The sequence below is a fragment of the Danio rerio genome, chromosome 5 (assembly GCF_049306965.1).
Source record: "Danio rerio strain Tuebingen ecotype United States chromosome 5, GRCz12tu, whole genome shotgun sequence".
Taxonomy (NCBI): domain Eukaryota; kingdom Metazoa; phylum Chordata; class Actinopteri; order Cypriniformes; family Danionidae; genus Danio; species Danio rerio.
The window spans coordinates 43,963,089-43,977,553 of NC_133180.1; the positions used below are offsets into that span (position 1 = coordinate 43,963,089).

General features: G+C 44.9%; 1 protein-coding gene and 21 non-coding genes across 22 annotated transcripts in view; 9 read left to right on the forward strand and 13 right to left on the reverse strand.

Annotated features, from left to right (window-relative positions):
- Positions 1-14,465, reverse strand: part of si:dkey-245n4.2 — a 314,713-nt gene that overhangs the window by 81,535 nt on the left and 218,713 nt on the right. The window lies entirely within an intron of this gene.
- Positions 229-300, forward strand: trnad-guc (transfer RNA aspartic acid (anticodon GUC)). The gene has a single exon. It is a non-coding gene; the product is annotated as a tRNA-Asp (tRNA).
- Positions 635-750, reverse strand: LOC141385989 (U5 spliceosomal RNA). Its single transcript, XR_012407102.1, has one exon. It is a non-coding gene; the product is annotated as a U5 spliceosomal RNA (small nuclear RNA).
- trnad-guc (transfer RNA aspartic acid (anticodon GUC)) lies at positions 1,444-1,515 on the forward strand. The gene has a single exon. It is a non-coding gene; the product is annotated as a tRNA-Asp (tRNA).
- LOC141385878 (U5 spliceosomal RNA) lies at positions 1,850-1,965 on the reverse strand. The gene has a single exon (XR_012406990.1). It is a non-coding gene; the product is annotated as a U5 spliceosomal RNA (small nuclear RNA).
- trnad-guc (transfer RNA aspartic acid (anticodon GUC)) lies at positions 2,667-2,738 on the forward strand. Its single transcript has one exon. It is a non-coding gene; the product is annotated as a tRNA-Asp (tRNA).
- LOC141385977 (U5 spliceosomal RNA) lies at positions 3,073-3,188 on the reverse strand. Its single transcript, XR_012407089.1, has one exon. It is a non-coding gene; the product is annotated as a U5 spliceosomal RNA (small nuclear RNA).
- On the forward strand, positions 3,891-3,962 carry trnad-guc (transfer RNA aspartic acid (anticodon GUC)). Its single transcript has one exon. It is a non-coding gene; the product is annotated as a tRNA-Asp (tRNA).
- LOC141385974 (U5 spliceosomal RNA) lies at positions 4,297-4,412 on the reverse strand. Its single transcript, XR_012407087.1, has one exon. It is a non-coding gene; the product is annotated as a U5 spliceosomal RNA (small nuclear RNA).
- trnad-guc (transfer RNA aspartic acid (anticodon GUC)) lies at positions 5,113-5,184 on the forward strand. Its single transcript has one exon. It is a non-coding gene; the product is annotated as a tRNA-Asp (tRNA).
- On the reverse strand, positions 5,519-5,634 carry LOC141385990 (U5 spliceosomal RNA). The gene has a single exon (XR_012407103.1). It is a non-coding gene; the product is annotated as a U5 spliceosomal RNA (small nuclear RNA).
- Positions 6,737-6,852, reverse strand: LOC141385879 (U5 spliceosomal RNA). The gene has a single exon (XR_012406991.1). It is a non-coding gene; the product is annotated as a U5 spliceosomal RNA (small nuclear RNA).
- On the forward strand, positions 7,551-7,622 carry trnad-guc (transfer RNA aspartic acid (anticodon GUC)). Its single transcript has one exon. It is a non-coding gene; the product is annotated as a tRNA-Asp (tRNA).
- Positions 7,957-8,072, reverse strand: LOC141385880 (U5 spliceosomal RNA). The gene has a single exon (XR_012406992.1). It is a non-coding gene; the product is annotated as a U5 spliceosomal RNA (small nuclear RNA).
- Positions 9,180-9,295, reverse strand: LOC141385881 (U5 spliceosomal RNA). The gene has a single exon (XR_012406993.1). It is a non-coding gene; the product is annotated as a U5 spliceosomal RNA (small nuclear RNA).
- Positions 9,994-10,065, forward strand: trnad-guc (transfer RNA aspartic acid (anticodon GUC)). The gene has a single exon. It is a non-coding gene; the product is annotated as a tRNA-Asp (tRNA).
- Positions 10,400-10,515, reverse strand: LOC141385991 (U5 spliceosomal RNA). Its single transcript, XR_012407104.1, has one exon. It is a non-coding gene; the product is annotated as a U5 spliceosomal RNA (small nuclear RNA).
- On the forward strand, positions 11,209-11,280 carry trnad-guc (transfer RNA aspartic acid (anticodon GUC)). Its single transcript has one exon. It is a non-coding gene; the product is annotated as a tRNA-Asp (tRNA).
- LOC141385992 (U5 spliceosomal RNA) lies at positions 11,615-11,730 on the reverse strand. Its single transcript, XR_012407105.1, has one exon. It is a non-coding gene; the product is annotated as a U5 spliceosomal RNA (small nuclear RNA).
- On the reverse strand, positions 12,833-12,948 carry LOC141385882 (U5 spliceosomal RNA). The gene has a single exon (XR_012406994.1). It is a non-coding gene; the product is annotated as a U5 spliceosomal RNA (small nuclear RNA).
- trnad-guc (transfer RNA aspartic acid (anticodon GUC)) lies at positions 13,647-13,718 on the forward strand. Its single transcript has one exon. It is a non-coding gene; the product is annotated as a tRNA-Asp (tRNA).
- Positions 14,053-14,168, reverse strand: LOC141385883 (U5 spliceosomal RNA). Its single transcript, XR_012406995.1, has one exon. It is a non-coding gene; the product is annotated as a U5 spliceosomal RNA (small nuclear RNA).

A 14,465-nucleotide genomic window follows, 5' to 3' on the forward strand; every position in this document is an offset into this window, starting at 1 on the left:
TGGACAGTATTTCCATGTGTCACCCGGATGATCAGGGTTCGCTTCCCTGCCAGGGGGTGCTTTTTTTAGGATGCTAAACTCCTCTCAAAAACTTGAGCTTCAGCATGAATCTGTCCAAAAAAACAAGCCCACAGTGCGACGTTCGTCGGAAGAAACTTGCAGCCTTTTGCTCTCAGGCACCCTCAACATAATAGTGCAGCTGAACAGTTTACATTCTTGCATAAGTGATCCTCGTTAGTATAGTGGACAGTATCTCCGCCTGTCACGCGGAAGACCGGGGTTCGATTCCCCGATGGGGAGGCATTTTCTTCAAGACGCTGAACTCCTTACCCCACCTCAGGCTTAAGCATAAAGCTGTCCAAAGAAACAAACCCACCATTCAATATTGGCCATGTCCTTCTTGTGGTAAAAAAGAGCTCGATTTTGCTCACTCGCTTTTTTGCTGCGGTTCCAAAGATTGCAATTGTGAAGAGAGGGAGAAAAAGACACACAGATCCAAGATTGCTGCGCTTTAGAGAATGAGCTAAGAGCAACTTCATTTGATCGCCGGATTGATAACAACCATTCTGTCTAGGCTAATCTACTGACACAAACACTCTTCCACATCTCGTTCTGCAATTCAACATCTTAATGCAGCTCTGCAGATAGCAGAGCACCCAAAAATAAACAAAACTCACAATAGTTCCTCCCCACGGAAATCTTTAGTAAAAGGCGAAAGATTTGTGCGTGATTGAAACTCGAGCTGTAACACTATGCTGCTTAATCAGAGCAGTTGGCCATACACAGCACAATGTTCGGCAAGGGTGACTGCAAGGCACGTTGGCCTCGTAATCCTACTTTGTTGAAATGATGGCATCGAAGCATTACGCAGTACAGAATGAGCTCACACAGAAAGAGGTGCAGTCTTTGGTTAAGACAAATATATCCACATTTTCAAAGCTGCAGTGATGTCACCATGTAAAATTGTGTTATTAGGACATCAGACAGATTAGAGCCCAGTCCTTGGTAACAGCCAAAGGTTTTGAGGGTGACTATAACCAGCAGAAGCTACAGTTTGCCCTTTGGACTGAACCCATCGGTCGTTGTTTTTATTACATGTCTGACTCTGCCTGTCTTAAGGAGGAATGGCTTGGCTTCGGTTTGGTGAGACTGCTGGCAGAAAGTGTCCACCCACGCTTGACATATCCAATAGCACGCTAGTCTTTGTTAGTATAGTGGACAGTATTTCCATGTGTCACCCGGATGATCAGGGTTCGCTTCCCTGCCAGGGGGTGCTTTTTTTAGGATGCTAAACTCCTCTCAAAAACTTGAGCTTCAGCATGAATCTGTCCAAAAAAACAAGCCCACAGTGCGACGTTCGTCGGAAGAAACTTGCAGCCTTTTGCTCTCAGGCACCCTCAACATAATAGTGCAGCTGAACAGTTTACATTCTTGCATAAGTGATCCTCGTTAGTATAGTGGACAGTATCTCCGCCTGTCACGCGGAAGACCGGGGTTCGATTCCCCGATGGGGAGGCATTTTCTTCAAGACGCTGAACTCCTTACCCCACCTCAGGCTTAAGCATAAAGCTGTCCAAAGAAACAAACCCACCATTCAATATTGGCCATGTCCTTCTTGTGGTAAAAAAGAGCTCGATTTTGCTCACTCGCTTTTTTGCTGCGGTTCCAAAGATTGCAATTGTGAAGAGAGGGAGAAAAAGACACACAGATCCAAGATTGCTGCGCTTTAGAGAATGAGCTAAGAGCAACTTCATTTGATCGCCGGATTGATAACAACCATTCTGTCTAGGCTAATCTACTGACACAAACACTCTTCCACATCTCGTTCTGCAATTCAACATCTTAATGCAGCTCTGCAGATAGCAGAGCACCCAAAAATAAACAAAACTCACAATAGTTCCTCCCCACGGAAATCTTTAGTAAAAGGCGAAAGATTTGTGCGTGATTGAAGAGAAACTCGAGCTGTAACACTATGCTGCTTAATCAGAGCAGTAGGCCTGACACAGCACAATGTTCGGCAAGGGTGACTGCAAGGCACGTTGGCCTCGTAATCATACTTTGTTGAAAGGAAGGCATCGAAGCATTACGCAGTACAGAATGAGGTCACACAGAAAGAGGTGCAGTCTTTGGATAAGACAAATATATCCACATTTTCAAAGCTGCAGTGATGTCACCATGTAATATTGTGTTATTAGGACATAAGACAGATTAGAGCCCAGTCCTTGGTAACAGCCAAAGGTTTTGAGGGTGACTATAACCAGCAGAAGCTACAGTTTGCCCTTTGGACTGAACCCATCGGTCGTTGTTTTTATTACATGTCTGACTCTGCCTGTCTTAAGGAGGAATGGCTTGGCTTCGGTTTGGTGAGACTGCTGGCAGAAAGTGTCCACCCACGCTTGACATAACCAAAAGCACGCTAGTCTTTGTTAGTATAGTGGACAGTATTTCCATGTGTCACCCGGATGATCAGGGTTCGCTTCCCTGCCAGGGGGTGCTTTTTTTAGGATGCTAAACTCCTCTTAAAAACTTGAGCTTCAGCATGAATCTGTCCAAAAAAAAAACAAGCCCACAGTGCGACGTTCGTCGGAAGAAACTTGCAGCCTTTTGCTCTCAGGCAACCTCAACATAATAGTGCAGCTGAACAGTTTACATTCTTGCATAAGTGATCCTCGTTAGTATAGTGGACAGTATCTCCGCCTGTCACGCGGAAGACCGGGGTTCGATTCCCCGACGGGGAGGCATTTTCTTCAAGACGCTGAACTCCTTACCCCACCTCAGGCTTAAGCATAAAGCTGTCCAAAGAAACAAACCCACCATACAATATTGGCCATGTCCTTCTTGTGGTAAATAAGAGCTCGATTTTGCTCACTCGCTTTTTTGCTGCGGTTCCAAAGACTGCAATTGTGAAGAGAGGGAGAAAAAGACACACAGATCCAAGATTGCTGCGCTTTAGAGAATGAGCTAAGAGCAACTTCATTTGATCGCCGGATTGATAACAACCATTCTGTCTAGGCTAATCTACTGACACAAACACTCTTCCACATCTCGTTCTGCAATTCAACATCTTAATGCAGCTCTGCAGATAGCAGAGCACCCAAAAATAAACAAAACTCACAATAGTTCCTCCCCATGGAAATCTTTAGTAAAAGGCGAAAGATTTGTGCGTGATTGAAGAGAAACTCGAGCTGTAACACTATGCTGCTTAATCAGAGCAGTTGGCCATACACAGCACAATGTTCGGCAAGGGTGACTGCAAGGCACGTTGGCCTCGTAATCCTACTTTGTTGAAATGAAGGCATCGAAGCATTACGCAGTACAGAATGAGGTCACACAGAAAGAGGTGCAGTCTTTGGTTAAGACAAATATATCCACATTTTCAAAGCTGCAGTGATGTCACCATGTAAAATTGTGTTATTAGGACATCAGACAGATTAGAGCCCAGTCCTTGGTAACAGCCAAAGGTTTTGAGGGTGACTATAACCAGCAGAAGCTACAGTTTGCCCTTTGGACTGAACCCATCGGTCGTTGTTTTTATTACATGTCTGACTCTGCCTGTCTTAAGGAGGAATGGCTTGGCTTCGGTTTGGTGAGACTGCTGGCAGAAAGTGTCCACCCACGCTTGACATAACCAAAAGCACGCTAGTCTTTGTTAGTATAGTGGACAGTATTTCCATGTGTCACCCGGATGATCAGGGTTCGCTTCCCTGCCAGGGGGGGCTTTTTTTAGGATGCTAAACTCCTCTTAAAAACTTGAGCTTCAGCATGAATCTGTCCAAAAAAAAAAACAAGCCCATAGTGCGACGTTCGTCGGAAGAAACTTGCAGCCTTTTGCTCTCAGGCACCCTCAACATAATAGTGCAGCTGAACAGTTTACATTCTTGCATAAGTGATCCTCGTTAGTATAGTGGACAGTATCTCCACCTGTCACGCGGAAGACCGGGGTTCGATTCCCCGACGGGGAGGCATTTTCTTCAAGACGCTGAACTCCTTACCCCACCTCAGGCTTAAGCATAAAGCTGTCCAAAGAAACAAACCCACCATACAATATTGGCCATGTCCTTCTTGTGGTAAATAAGAGCTCGATTTTGCTCACTCGCTTTTTTGCTGCGGTTCCAAAGACTGCAATTGTGAAGAGAGGGAGAAAAAGACACACAGATCCAAGATTGCTGCGCTTTAGAGAATGAGCTAAGAGCAACTTCATTTGATCGCCGGATTGATAACAACCATTCTGTCTAGGTTAATCTACTGACACAAACACTCTTCCACATCTCGTTCTGCAATTCAACATCTTAATGCAGCTCTGCAGATAGCAGAGCACCCAAAAATAAACAAAACTCACAATAGTTCCTCCCCACGGAAATATTTAGTAAAAGGCGAAAGATTTGTGCGTGATTGAAGAGAAACTCGAGCTGTAACACTATGCTGCTTAATCAGAGCAGTTGGCCATACACAGCACAATGTTCGGCAAGGGTGACTGCAAGGCACGTTGGCCTCGTAATCCTACTTTGTTGAAATGAAGGCATCGAAGCATTACGCAGTACAGAATGAGGTCACACAGAAAGAGGTGCAGTCTTTGGTTAAGACAAATATATCCACATTTTCAAAGCTGCAGTGATGTCACCATGTAAAATTGTGTTATTAGGACATCAGACAGATTAGAGCCCAGTCCTTGGTAACAGCCAAAGGTTTTGAGGGTGACTATAACCAGCAGAAGCTACAGTTTGCCCTTTGGACTGAACCCATCGGTCGTTGTTTTTATTACATGTCTGACTCTGCCTGTCTTAAGGAGGAATGGCTTGGCTTCGGTTTGGTGAGACTGCTGGCAGAAAGTGTCCACCCACGCTTGACATAACCAAAAGCACGCTAGTCTTTGTTAGTATAGTGGACAGTATTTCCATGTGTCACCCGGATGATCAGGGTTCGCTTCCCTGCCAGGGGGGGTTTTTTAGGATGCTAAACTCCTCTTAAAAACTTGAGCTTCAGCATGAATCTGTCCAAAAAAAAAAACAAGCCCACAGTGCGACGTTCGTCGGAAGAAACTTGCAGCCTTTTGCTCTCAGGCACCCTCAACATAATAGTGCAGCTGAACAGTTTACATTCTTGCATAAGTGATCCTCGTTAGTATAGTGGACAGTATCTCCGCCTGTCACGCGGAAGACCGGGGTTCGATTCCCCGACGGGGAGGCATTTTCTTCAAGACGCTGAACTCCTTACCCCACCTCAGGCTTAAGCATAAAGCTGTCCAAAGAAACAAACCCACCATACAATATTGGCCATGTCCTTCTTGTGGTAAATAAGAGCTCGATTTTGCTCACTCGCTTTTTTGCTGCGGTTCCAAAGACTGCAATTGTGAAGAGAGGGAGAAAAAGACACACAGATCCAAGATTGCTGCGCTTTAGAGAATGAGCTAAGAGCAACTTCATTTGATCGCCGGATTGATAACAACCATTCTGTCTAGGTTAAACTACTGACAAAAACACTCTTCCACATCTCGTTCTGCAATTCAACATCTTAATGCAGCTCTGCAGATAGCAGAGCACCCAAAAATAAACAAAACTCACAATAGTTCCTCCCCACGGAAATCTTTAGTAAAAGGCGAAAGATTTGTGCGTGATTGAAACTCGAGCTGTAACACTATGCTGCTTAATCAGAGCAGTTGGCCATACAAAGCACAATGTTCGGCAAGGGTGACTGCAAGGCACGTTGGCCTCGTAATCCTACTTTGTTGAAATGAAGACATCGAAGCATTACGCAGTACAGAATGAGGTCACACAGAAAGAGGTGCAGTCTTTGGTTAAGACAAATATATCCACATTTTCAAAGCTGCAGTGATGTCACCATGTAAAATTGTGTTATTAGGACATCAGACAGATTAGAGCCCAGTCCTTGGTAACAGCCAAAGGTTTTGAGGGTGACTATAACCAGCAGAAGCTACAGTTTGCCCTTTGGACTGAACCCATCGGTCGTTGTTTTTATTACATGTCTGACTCTGCCTGTCTTAAGGAGGAATGGCTTGGCTTCGGTTTGGTGAGACTGCTGGCAGAAAGTGTCCACCCACGCTTGACATAACCAAAAGCACGCTAGTCTTTGTTAGTATAGTGGACAGTATTTCCATGTGTCACCCGGATGATCAGGGTTCGCTTCCCTGCCAGGGGGGGCTTTTTTTAGGATGCTAAACTCCTCTTAAAAACTTGAGCTTCAGCATGAATCTGTCCAAAAAAAAAACAAGCCCACAGTGCGACGTTCGTCGGAAGAAACTTGCAGCCTTTTGCTCTCAGGCACCCTCAACATAATAGTGCAGCTGAACAGTTTACATTTTTGCATAAGTGATCCTAGTTAGTATAGTGGACAGTATCTCCGCCTGTCACGCGGAAGACCGGGGTTCGATTCCCCGACGGGGAGGCATTTTCTTCAAGACGCTGAACTTCTTACCCCACCTCAGGCTTAAGCATAAAGCTGTCCAAAGAAACAAACCCACCATACAATATTGGCCATGTCCTTCTTGTGGTAAAAAAGAGCTCGATTTTGCTCACTCGCTTTTTTGCTGCGGTTCCAAAGATTGCAATTGTGAAGAGAGGGAGAAAAAGACACACAGATCCAAGATTGCTGCGCTTTAGAGAATGAGCTAAGAGCAACTTCATTTGATCGCCGGATTGATAACAACCATTCTGTCTAGGCTAATCTACTGACACAAACACTCTTCCACATCTCGTTCTGCAATTCAACATCTTAATGCAGCTCTGCAGATAGCAGAGCACCCAAAAATAAACAAAACTCACAATAGTTCCTCCCCACGGAAATCTTTAGTAAAAGGCGAAAGATTTGTGCGTGATTGAAGAGAAACTCGAGCTGTAACACTATGCTGCTTAATCAGAGCAGTTGGCCATACACAGCACAATGTTCGGCAAGGGTGACTGCAAGGCACGTTGGCCTCGTAATCCTACTTTGTTGAAATGAAGGCATCGAAGCATTACGCAGTACAGAATGAGCTCACACAGAAAGAGGTGCAGTCTTTGGTTAAGACAAATATATCCACATTTTCAAAGCTGCAGTGATGTCACCATGTAAAATTGTGTTATTAGGACATCAGACAGATTAGAGCCCAGTCCTTGGTAACAGCCAAAGGTTTTGAGGGTGACTATAACCAGCAGAAGCTACAGTTTGCCCTTTGGACTGAACCCATCGGTCGTTGTTTTTATTACATGTCTGACTCTGCCTGTCTTAAGGAGGAATGGCTTGGCTTCGGTTTGGTGAGACTGCTGGCAGAAAGTGTCCACCCACGCTTGACATATCCAATAGCACGCTAGTCTTTGTTAGTATAGTGGACAGTATTTCCATGTGTCACCCGGATGATCAGGGTTCGCTTCCCTGCCAGGGGGTGCTTTTTTTAGGATGCTAAACTCCTCTCAAAAACTTGAGCTTCAGCATGAATCTGTCCAAAAAAACAAGCCCACAGTGCGACGTTCGTCGGAAGAAACTTGCAGCCTTTTGCTCTCAGGCACCCTCAACATAATAGTGCAGCTGAACAGTTTACATTCTTGCATAAGTGATCCTCGTTAGTATAGTGGACAGTATCTCCGCCTGTCACGCGGAAGACCGGGGTTCGATTCCCCGATGGGGAGGCATTTTCTTCAAGACGCTGAACTCCTTACCCCACCTCAGGCTTAAGCATAAAGCTGTCCAAAGAAACAAACCCACCATTCAATATTGGCCATGTCCTTCTTGTGGTAAAAAAGAGCTCGATTTTGCTCACTCGCTTTTTTGCTGCGGTTCCAAAGATTGCAATTGTGAAGAGAGGGAGAAAAAGACACACAGATCCAAGATTGCTGCGCTTTAGAGAATGAGCTAAGAGCAACTTCATTTGATCGCCGGATTGATAACAACCATTCTGTCTAGGCTAATCTACTGACACAAACACTCTTCCACATCTCGTTCTGCAATTCAACATCTTAATGCAGCTCTGCAGATAGCAGAGCACCCAAAAATAAACAAAACTCACAATAGTTCCTCCCCACGGAAATCTTTAGTAAAAGGCGAAAGATTTGTGCGTGATTGAAGAGAAACTCGAGCTGTAACACTATGCTGCTTAATCAGAGCAGTAGGCCTGACACAGCACAATGTTCGGCAAGGGTGACTGCAAGGCACGTTGGCCTCGTAATCATACTTTGTTGAAAGGAAGGCATCGAAGCATTACGCAGTACAGAATGAGGTCACACAGAAAGAGGTGCAGTCTTTGGATAAGACAAATATATCCACATTTTCAAAGCTGCAGTGATGTCACCATGTAATATTGTGTTATTAGGACATAAGACAGATTAGAGCCCAGTCCTTGGTAACAGCCAAAGGTTTTGAGGGTGACTATAACCAGCAGAAGCTACAGTTTGCCCTTTGGACTGAACCCATCGGTCGTTGTTTTTATTACATGTCTGACTCTGCCTGTCTTAAGGAGGAATGGCTTGGCTTCGGTTTGGTGAGACTGCTAGCAGAAAGTGTCCACCCACGCTTGACATAACCAAAAGCACGCTAGTCTTTATTAGTATAGTGGACAGTATTTCCATGTGTCACCCGGATGATCAGGGTTCGCTTCCCTGCCAGGGGGGGCTTTTTTTAGGATGCTAAACTCCTCTTAAAAACTTGAGCTTCAGCATGAATCTGTCCAAAAAAAAAACAAGCCCACAGTGCGACGTTCGTCGGAAGAAACTTGCAGCCTTTTGCTCTCAGGCACCCTCAACATAATAGTGCAGCTGAACAGTTTACATTCTTGCATAAGTGATCCTCGTTAGTATAGTGGACAGTATCTCCGCCTGTCACGCGGAAGACTGGGGTTCGATTCCCCGACGGAGAGGCATTTTCTTCAAGACGCTGAACTCCTTACCCCACCTCAGGCTTAAGCATAAAGCTGTCCAAAGAAACAAACCCACCATACAATATTGGCCATGTCCTTCTTGTGGTAAATAAGAGCTGGATTTTGCTCACTCGCTTTTTTGCTGCGGTTCCAAAGACTGCAATTGTGAAGAGAGGGAGAAAAAGACACACAGATCCAAGATTGCTGCGCTTTAGAGAATGAGCTAAGAGCAACTTCATTTGATCGCCGGATTGATAACAACCATTCTGTCTAGGCTAATCTACTGACACAAACACTCTTCCACATCTCGTTCTGCAATTCAACATCTTAATGCAGCTCTGCAGATAGCAGAGCACCCAAAAATAAACAAAACTCACAATAGTTCCTCCCCACGGAAATCTTTAGTAAAAGGCGAAAGATTTGTGCGTGATTGAAGAGAAACTCGAGCTGTAACACTATGCTGCTTAATCAGAGCAGTAGGCCTGACACAGCACAATGTTCGGCAAGGGTGACTGCAAGGCACGTTGGCCTCGTAATCATACTTTGTTGAAAGGAAGGCATCGAAGCATTACGCAGTACAGAATGAGGTCACACAGAAAGAGGTGCAGTCTTTGGATAAGACAAATATATCCACATTTTCAAAGCTGCAGTGATGTCACCATGTAAAATTGTGTTATTAGGACATAAGACAGATTAGAGCCCAGTCCTTGGTAACAGCCAAAGGTTTTGAGGGTGACTATAACCAGCAGAAGCTACAGTTTGCCCTTTGGACTGAACCCATCGGTCGTTGTTTTTATTACATGTCTGACTCTGCCTGTCTTAAGGAGGAATGGCTTGGCTTCGGTTTGGTGAGACTGCTGGCAGAAAGTGTCCACCCACGCTTGACATATCCAATAGCACGCTAGTCTTTTTTAGTATAGTGGACAGTATTTCCATGTGTCACCCGGATGATCAGGGTTCGCTTCCCTGCCAGGGGGTGCTTTTTTTAGGATGCTAAACTCCTCTCAAAAACTTGAGCTTCAGCATGAATCTGTCCAAAAAAACAAGCCCACAGTGCGACGTTCGTCGGAAGAAACTTGCAGCCTTTTGCTCTCAGGCACCCTCAACATAATAGTGCAGCTGAACAGTTTACATTCTTGCATAAGTGATCCTCGTTAGTATAGTGGACAGTATCTCCGCCTGTCACGCGGAAGACCGGGGTTCGATTCCCCGATGGGGAGGCATTTTCTTCAAGACGCTGAACTCCTTACCCCACCTCAGGCTTAAGCATAAAGCTGTCCAAAGAAACAAACCCACCATTCAATATTGGCCATGTCCTTCTTGTGGTAAAAAAGAGCTCGATTTTGCTCACTCGCTTTTTTGCTGCGGTTCCAAAGATTGCAATTGTGAAGAGAGGGAGAAAAAGACACACAGATCCAAGATTGCTGCGCTTTAGAGAATGAGCTAAGAGCAACTTCATTTAATCGCCGGATTGATAACAACCATTCTGTCTAGGCTAATCTACTGACACAAACACTCTTCCACATCTCGTTCTGCAATTCAACATCTTAATGCAGCTCTGCAGATAGCAGAGCACCCAAAAATAAACAAAACTCACAATAGTTCCTCCCCACGGAAATCTTTAGTAAAAGGCGAAAGATTTGTGCGTGATTGAAACTCGAGCTGTAACACTATGCTGCTTAATCAGAGCAGTTGGCCATACACAGCACAATGTTCGGCAAGGGTGACTGCAAGGCACGTTGGCCTCGTAATCCTACTTTGTTGAAATGATGGCATCGAAGCATTACGCAGTACAGAATGAGGTCACACAGAAAGAGGTGCAGTCTTTGGTTAAGACAAATATATCCACATTTTCAAAGCTGCAGTGATGTCACCATGTAAAATTGTGTTATTAGGACATCAGACAGATTAGAGCCCAGTCCTTGGTAACAGCCAAAGGTTTTGAGGGTGACTATAACCAGCAGAAGCTACAGTTTGCCCTTTGGACTGAACCCATCGGTCGTTGTTTTTATTACATGTCTGACTCTGCCTGTCTTAAGGAGGAATGGCTTGGCTTCGGTTTGGTGAGACTGCTGGCAGAAAGTGTCCACCCACGCTTGACATATCCAATAGCACGCTAGTCTTTGTTAGTATAGTGGACAGTATTTCCATGTGTCACCCGGATGATCAGGGTTCGCTTCCCTGCCAGGGGGTGCTTTTTTTAGGATGCTAAACTCCTCTCAAAAACTTGAGCTTCAGCATGAATCTGTCCAAAAAAACAAGCCCACAGTGCGACGTTCGTCGGAAGAAACTTGCAGCCTTTTGCTCTCAGGCACCCTCAACATAATAGTGCAGCTGAACAGTTTACATTCTTGCATAAGTGATCCTCGTTAGTATAGTGGACAGTATCTCCGCCTGTCACGCGGAAGACCGGGGTTCGATTCCCCGATGGGGAGGCATTTTCTTCAAGACGCTGAACTCCTTACCCCACCTCAGGCTTAAGCATAAAGCTGTCCAAAGAAACAAACCCACCATTCAATATTGGCCATGTCCTTCTTGTGGTAAAAAAGAGCTCGATTTTGCTCACTCGCTTTTTTGCTGCGGTTCCAAAGATTGCAATTGTGAAGAGAGGGAGAAAAAGACACACAGATCCAAGATTGCTGCGCTTTAGAGAATGAGCTAAGAGCAACTTCATTTGATCGCCGGATTGATAACAACCATTCTGTCTAGGCTAATCTACTGACACAAACACTCTTCCACATCTCGTTCTGCAATTCAACATCTTAATGCAGCTCTGCAGATAGCAGAGCACCCAAAAATAAACAAAACTCACAATAGTTCCTCCCCACGGAAATCTTTAGTAAAAGGCGAAAGATTTGTGCGTGATTGAAACTCGAGCTGTAACACTATGCTGCTTAATCAGAGCAGTTGGCCATACACAGCACAATGTTCGGCAAGGGTGACTGCAAGGCACGTTGGCCTCGTAATCCTACTTTGTTGAAATGATGGCATCGAAGCATTACGCAGTACAGAATGAGCTCACACAGAAAGAGGTGCAGTCTTTGGTTAAGACAAATATATCCACATTTTCAAAGCTGCAGTGATGTCACCATGTAAAATTGTGTTATTAGGACATCAGACAGATTAGAGCCCAGTCCTTGGTAACAGCCAAAGGTTTTGAGGGTGACTATAACCAGCAGAAGCTACAGTTTGCCCTTTGGACTGAACCCATCGGTCGTTGTTTTTATTACATGTCTGACTCTGCCTGTCTTAAGGAGGAATGGCTTGGCTTCGGTTTGGTGAGACTGCTGGCAGAAAGTGTCCACCCACGCTTGACATAACCAAAAGCACGCTAGTCTTTGTTAGTATAGTGGACAGTATTTCCATGTGTCACCCGGATGATCAGGGTTCGCTTCCCTGCCAGGGGGGGCTTTTTTTAGGATGCTAAACTCCTCTTAAAAACTTGAGCTTCAGCATGAATCTGTCCAAAAAAAAAACAAGCCCACAGTGCGACGTTCGTCGGAAGAAACTTGCAGCCTTTTGCTCTCAGGCACCCTCAACATAATAGTGCAGCTGAACAGTTTACATTTTTGCATAAGTGATCCTAGTTAGTATAGTGGACAGTATCTCCGCCTGTCACGCGGAAGACCGGGGTTCGATTCCCCGACGGGGAGGCATTTTCTTCAAGACGCTGAACTTCTTACCCCACCTCAGGCTTAAGCATAAAGCTGTCCAAAGAAACAAACCCACCATACAATATTGGCCATGTCCTTCTTGTGGTAAAAAAGAGCTCGATTTTGCTCACTCGCTTTTTTGCTGCGGTTCCAAAGATTGCAATTGTGAAGAGAGGGAGAAAAAGACACACAGATCCAAGATTGCTGCGCTTTAGAGAATGAGCTAAGAGCAACTTCATTTGATCGCCGGATTGATAACAACCATTCTGTCTAGGCTAATCTACTGACACAAACACTCTTCCACATCTCGTTCTGCAATTCAACATCTTAATGCAGCTCTGCAGATAGCAGAGCACCCAAAAATAAACAAAACTCACAATAGTTCCTCCCCACGGAAATCTTTAGTAAAAGGCGAAAGATTTGTGCGTGATTGAAGAGAAACTCGAGCTGTAACACTATGCTGCTTAATCAGAGCAGTTGGCCATACACAGCACAATGTTCGGCAAGGGTGACTGCAAGGCACGTTGGCCTCGTAATCCTACTTTGTTGAAATGAAGGCATCGAAGCATTACGCAGTACAGAATGAGGTCACACAGAAAGAGGTGCAGTCTTTGGTTAAGACAAATATATCCACATTTTCAAAGCTGCAGTGATGTCACCATGTAAAATTGTGTTATTAGGACATCAGACAGATTAGAGCCCAGTCCTTGGTAACAGCCAAAGGTTTTGAGGGTGACTATAACCAGCAGAAGCTACAGTTTGCCCTTTGGACTGAACCCATCGGTCGTTGTTTTTATTACATGTCTGACTCTGCCTGTCTTAAGGAGGAATGGCTTGGCTTCGGTTTGGTGAGACTGCTGGCAGAAAGTGTCCACCCACGCTTGACATATCCAATAGCACGCTAGTCTTTGTTAGTATAGTGGACAGTATTTCCATGTGTCACCCGGATGATCAGGGTTCGCTTCCCTGCCAGGGGGTGCTTTTTTTAGGATGCTAAACTCCTCTCAAAAACTTGAGCTTCAGCATGAATCTGTCCAAAAAAACAAGCCCACAGTGCGACGTTCGTCGGAAGAAACTTGCAGCCTTTTGCTCTCAGGCACCCTCAACATAATAGTGCAGCTGAACAGTTTACATTCTTGCATAAGTGATCCTCGTTAGTATAGTGGACAGTATCTCCGCCTGTCACGCGGAAGACCGGGGTTCGATTCCCCGATGGGGAGGCATTTTCTTCAAGACGCTGAACTCCTTACCCCACCTCAGGCTTAAGCATAAAGCTGTCCAAAGAAACAAACCCACCATTCAATATTGGCCATGTCCTTCTTGTGGTAAAAAAGAGCTCGATTTTGCTCACTCGCTTTTTTGCTGCGGTTCCAAAGATTGCAATTGTGAAGAGAGGGAGAAAAAGACACACAGATCCAAGATTGCTGCGCTTTAGAGAATGAGCTAAGAGCAACTTCATTTGATCGCCGGATTGATAACAACCATTCTGTCTAGGCTAATCTACTGACACAAACACTCTTCCACATCTCGTTCTGCAATTCAACATCTTAATGCAGCTCTGCAGATAGCAGAGCACCCAAAAATAAACAAAACTCACAATAGTTCCTCCCCACGGAAATCTTTAGTAAAAGGCGAAAGATTTGTGCGTGATTGAAGAGAAACTCGAGCTGTAACACTATGCTGCTTAATCAGAGCAGTAGGCCTGACACAGCACAATGTTCGGCAAGGGTGACTGCAAGGCACGTTGGCCTCGTAATCATACTTTGTTGAAAGGAAGGCATCGAAGCATTACGCAGTACAGAATGAGGTCACACAGAAAGAGGTGCAGTCTTTGGATAAGACAAATATATCCACATTTTCAAAGCTGCAGTGATGTCACCATGTAATATTGTGTTATTAGGACATAAGACAGATTAGAGCCCAGTCCTTGGTAACAGCCAAAGGTTTTGAGGGTGACTATAACCAGC